The sequence below is a fragment of the Panicum virgatum genome, chromosome 5K (assembly GCF_016808335.1).
Source record: "Panicum virgatum strain AP13 chromosome 5K, P.virgatum_v5, whole genome shotgun sequence".
Taxonomy (NCBI): Eukaryota; Viridiplantae; Streptophyta; class Magnoliopsida; order Poales; family Poaceae; genus Panicum; species Panicum virgatum.
This window is the reverse complement of record NC_053140.1, coordinates 24,260,378-24,266,216: the sequence shown is the minus strand read 5'-3', so window position 1 is coordinate 24,266,216 and position 5,839 is coordinate 24,260,378.

Sequence of the window (5,839 nt, the reverse complement as noted above, 5' to 3'; positions counted from 1 at the left end):
GGAAAACCTGAGCCTAATAGAACCCTGCATAGTCTAGTTAGGTGGGCTATGTATACCCGTTGACGGTTAAGTCTTGCTGAGTATTAGAATACTCAGCCTTGCTGTTGAAACCTTTTTCAAGTATGAGTTTTGAGGACCAGATCGCTAGTCTGTCTTGGCCCTGTTCTTTGCCTGTTGGCTGGTCCGTAGGGTGGGATCCGTCTTCGGCTGGCAATGACCCTGACGAGTGATACCTTACTTGGGCTAGCTTGGTATACTTTTGCGACGTGTTGTAGCCGTCATGTTCTCTTTCCGCTGCTTATAAAACTCTGAACTTAAAGTTATGGCTTGTATAACTATTTTACTAAGTTTGGTTCTGTAATAATGCTTTGAACTAGTTTGTAATAACTACTATGCTTGTATTGTAAAATATGTGGTGGTAATATCTCTGGACTCGCCTTCGTGCGTGGTATGCTTGTTCGATCCGAGAACCGGTGGTTGTATCGGGACGTTACCCGACAGACCAAGAATTGTTCCGTTTGAAGTGCGTTTGTGTCGGTGTTGCCTTTATGGTGATGGCCAGCGCACTTGAGCCAGGATAATTCAGGTGGTTCTGCCACACTATTTGTCTTTGCATCGAAATTACCTGATCGTGCCTTTTTAGAAAAAGTAGAGGACGTTATCGCTTTCCTGTGTACTCACATGTTGTGAACTGTAGATGGAATCTATCCTGTGTACTCCTTGTCTTATAGTGTCACGGGTTGAGTTTGAGTAGGGCACTCCTGTGTATAAATGAAGGGATGAAGCTTGTTGAAGAGGTATCCCACCATAGAAATCATGGCTCTAAAATGGAATTCCTCTCTGAAAAGCTCCCGACCTCCTCATAGAAGTAGTTTTTACCCTGCAATTGGTGATAGAAGAGTACTTACGAGCAACAAATTTACTTGCTATCAAGTTAGCCGCCACCCTTGCTTCATCCACCTTATCCATCCTAGGCATCTTGTCCCTGGGTGGCTAGAGGTAGGAGGAGTTTCAGAGGTTGCGGTGGACTGCTGGTGTCATACACTTGAGTATCTTGTTCAAGATCTCCCAAGAAATGGCATCTCCGGATATGGTAGAATTTTTTGTTACAAAAATATCTAGGGAGAAGGATAAATTCCTTTTCAAAATGCAAGAAGAGGACTTGCGATGTTCTCACTATTGCATGTCATTCTATCTTTGAAAATCTTCTCTTCTTGGGTTTATTATGATTATTCTGTTCTGGGAATAGCAAGATTTGAAGCTTTGTAATAGCCAATGGCTAATGTATCCCATGTATTCTATCTCTATTGTAGAATCGAGTAGTTTAGGAACTTAAATCTGTGTATTTGCTTTTTCATAATGTAATCCCAAAAAAAATACTAATACAACAAGGTCCTCAGTTCTCGGATGAGGTGTTTTACAAAATCCCTGAATTATTATCGCCTGGAATAACTCTTGTCTGGCGTGTGTCTCTTTGGTTTTCTAAGTATTCACCAAATTGCCACTGGCTAGGTTTATTTAACCGCTCGATTTAACCTAGGTTTAGCACACTCTCGAGTTATCTTAGTTCAATCCGCCGCCGCTGCCTTTTGCTTCCACTCTCGCTTTCATTTGCTGCGAGAAACTAGCCACCACTAGCCCCCGAGCGTGAAGCGATAAGGTTTGCTCCCCTCATCCGGATGGCACCCAAGAAGATCCAGGGGAAGGGAAAAGCGGGCGGTGCTGTTGACCAAGCAGAGACGGAAAGTTAGAGGGCAAGTGAGTGCTCCGACTTCCACTTGCTAGGTCTTGTAGAGGAGAATCTTCTCCAGCTACGTGAATTCGTTCACTGGCGGAAATCTTTAGGATATTCAGTTCCCCATAAGGAGATGAATGAAACCATCATTTTCCATTCTCATGTTCTGCGCGGCCTCAGAATCCCCACCTCCGACTTCTTCCGAGGTCTTTTGCATCACTGGGGGATTCAAGTGTATCACTTGACCCCGAATTCTATCCTTCACATTTCTATTTTTGTTCATATTTGTGAAGCTTTTCTAGGGATCGAACCCCACTTTGATCTTTTCCAGCATATTTTCCATCTGAAACCCCAGCCCAGCGACACTGGAATAGATGTAGCAGGGGGTGCGGGTTTACAGTTGTGTCAGGGTGTAGGCTCAAAGTACATCCCCTATAAGATGACTGGGAAGGTTATCGATTGGAAGGACCTTTGGTTCTACATCGAGAACCAAGCGCCAGCTCTTCCCCCCCAGATCTGCTGGCCCTCCAGTTAAAAGGGCTAGCTGGAATTCTAGGGAAGGAAATGTAGACCAGGTGAACTATCTCCTAGGGAAGATAAATTTGTTGAAGAAAAACCACAAGATTTGCGGAGCCTCGGTGGTGGCGCATTGGTCGCTCCGGAGGATTCAGCCACTGCAACAATGAGTGCACCTGGGGTTCCACTTCACTGGTGAAAAGGACCCTACTCGTTTTACCAAAAACAAGATCTCCCACGCTGATATTACGCGTCCAGTTTATCGGTTGCTTAAAGATGTTGTTGGAGTACCCAACATCGGAGGAACATTCCGAGCGGACAGGCGTCCCGCGAGGTACTTTTCGAGTAGTTGATTTGTAGTAGTAATTGAGTACTTTGCTTCCCGGTAGTCGCATTAATCTGAAACTTGTTGTGCAGATTAACCCTGAAAATTATCAGAGTAGGCCTCCACTTCCAGAAGTTGTGCCTGGAGCACAAGTTGGCCCAAGTGTGCATCTGAATGCTCTGCCTTCTTATTTCCTTTGATCCAGTTTTTAGAATTGAGTTTGATCAGTATCTTGTTGATGCGTTAGCAGGTCCTTCAGGCGGCGATGGCAATGATGGGAGCCGGACTCTATCTGCCCAGCATGATGGGGCAGATGGTGAGCCCCAAGTCTCGTCACCTTGGTCGCGGAAGCGGAGGGCGTCGTCAACTGGCGATAATGAAAGGTGACTTTAGATCTATGACCTCGAATATCAAAAAATAATTCTTGATTTCTGATCATGTGACTTTTGTTTAGGCCCCGTTCCCCGCCGGAGAAGCGAACGCGTAGCTCGGCTGCAAGTCCCACTGCGTTTCCCAGTCCGAGCTTAGAAGCGGCGCTGCGACTGACTCTGTCCAGTCGATGAAGGAGTAGGGTCAGTCGAGAGCGACCGTGCTCTCCAGGCTGCTAAGGGTGAAGAAGTTGCCCGTGAAGAGATCCAGCCAGTAAGTACTTTCTGACTTAGTTACTCTGTGTTTGCCATTGGTTGGATTCTCATTTCTTGGTGCTTTTCGTTCGTGCAGCAAACCCGCCGACTTTGGTGTTGTGGATTTGGGGCAAACCTAGATCCCGGGCCTCCGGCATCCGTCGAATCCTCAGACTACTGTGGTCCAGTCGGATCCAATAGTCGAGGATATTCCTGCGGATAAGTCAGGGGAAACTCTTGCAGATCAGTAGAAGGAAGTCGAGGTGGAGAAGACCACTTTTGCTACTGATGGTAAGAACATGCCACCATAAGCTTGAAAAGTTTATTTGTTTTGTACATCGCCCTTTGAACTCCTTTTATTTTGCAAATGTGCAGTTGGTGGATCTGCAGAAAACCACAGATATCGCCCCGGATGTTGACCACCCGATGCAGGAGAAGCCGCTGGAGGAAACAAAGCAGTCGATAGAAGGGGCAGATTTCTATACAAAAGAAATCTTAGAGAGTCAGAAATTTTTGACTGTAAGTTCTAGATACTCGAGTACTTATCTTTGATCAGGTGACTAGTAGTCGTAACAAGCTCCTTGTGACAGGAACTGTCCAAACAAGCTGCTGCCCAGGCTCAGAAACATCAACAAGCTAGAGAAGGCTTGCGGCTATCCATGGATCAAGAACGTCAGATCCATGAAGTCGCCGATCTTCAAGAAGCTTTTGAGAAGCTGAAGGCGGAGCACAAGAAACAAGTCAATATCCTGCAGGCTAGAGTAGATACTCTAGGAAACGATAAGAGTGTCCTCGAGGAGAGGAGTAAAAAACTGCAGGAGAAGAATAGGAATTTGATGAAAGAACATAAAGGTAACTCGTGTTTGCAATCCTTGTAGTTGCATAGTAGTAGATTTCTCCTTGCATTCTTTCGTACGGGTGCTTATATTCATCTTGTATTCACACAGAACTCAAAAAATTGTTAATAACAAAAGAGAAACTAGTGACTGATCTAACAAATATTATGTACCGTCACACAGATGCTGTGGAGAAGCTGTTCAAGATCAAAGCCGATGCAGACAAACAACTCGTCGAGAGTATGCAGCAGATCAAGGATTTGGCGGCTGAAAGGAATCTTGATGTTATGGAACTAGCCGATCTGCGGACAGCGGCTCAGGTAGTTGTTGACATGGTTGAAGATGGAGGAGCAGGTAACAAGACTCTGGTGGAACGTCTTCGTGAAGCTCCCCAGAAGATTACAAGCTTCCTGTCTGATACCTCTAAGTAGTACCTGGCACATGCCTTAGGATTAGTAAAGTCTTTTTAGCCTGGGGCGAACTTAACTTTGATCAGCAATGGGTTAGCTGAGGGATGTTCAGACGAAAAATTCGCTGAATCTGTCAAGGAAGTAAAACCCATTGCTGACAAGATTATCGGTGCGTTAGAGCAACCCTCGGATGGAGAGGCATAAAAACATTGTGTTGTAATATTCTCTGTTGTCATGAACATGTTCTATCTGCATGAAACTTGAAAAGTTTGGCAAGAAACATGTTATGTATGATATAAATATATAAAGTACTTGACTTATCTCGTGTAGTATGCACTCTTGTGATGAGAGGTTATAAGTGATTGAGTAAATTGTAGCGCCTGGCGTGAGTTGATAACTTTGTATTTTGACTCACGCTATTCTTGGCTGTTTGTCGAGTACCGAAGTAGTCGAGTAGTTCGAGACTGCCTGGCCAGATGCACTAAGCCCTGAAGGACCTAGCGAAAACCAAAGCTAGCCGAATAGATAAACTGCCTGGCCGTATGCAATAAACTTCAAAAAGTTTAAAGAAAGCCAACACCAGTCGAGTATATGAGACTGCCTGGCCGTATGCAATAAACTTCAAAAAGTTTAGAGAAAGGCAATGCCAGTTGAGTATATGAGACTGCCTGGCCGGATGCAATAAACTTCGAAAAGTTTAGAGAAAGACAACGCCAGTCGAGTAGATGAGACTGCCTGGCTAGATGCAATAAACTTCGAAAAGTTTAGAGAAAGCCAAAGCCAGTCGAGTAAACAAGACTGCCTAGCAGTATGCAATAAACTTCGAAAAGTTTAGAGAAAGCCAATGCCAGTCGAGTATATGAGATTGCCTGGTCGGATGCAATAAACTTCGAAAAGTTTAGAGAAAGCCAACGCCAGTCGAGTATATGAGACTGCCTGGCCGAATGCAATAAACTTGGAAGAAGTCTATTTTTGACCATTGAACTTTAGCCTCGATTTGATTTTGACCATCGAACTCCAAAACCGAGTATCTTCGACCATTCAACTATCAAAACCATTCACATTTGGCCATCCAGTGGTTTTGCAGGGCATTTTGCTGACATGGACGCCACGTGGGAGGTGGGGCCCACTTGTCAGTTACCCCTCTCTCTCTTCTCTCTATCTCCTTTCTCTCTCTTGTCTCCTCTCTCGTCCCTCCTCCCTCCTCCCTGCTCGCTGCCGCGGAACCGCGTGGTGCGGAGGCGGAGCCGGCTGAGCAGATCGAGCAGCACAGGGGAGCCTCCTGCCAGGCCCAGCGTTGGGGCTCCGATGAGCAGGCAGCGTGGATCCGCTCCACCCTCCACCTGATCGGGCGCGGACGGTGCGAGGCAGGGGAGGCCGAGCCGCCAGCGCCG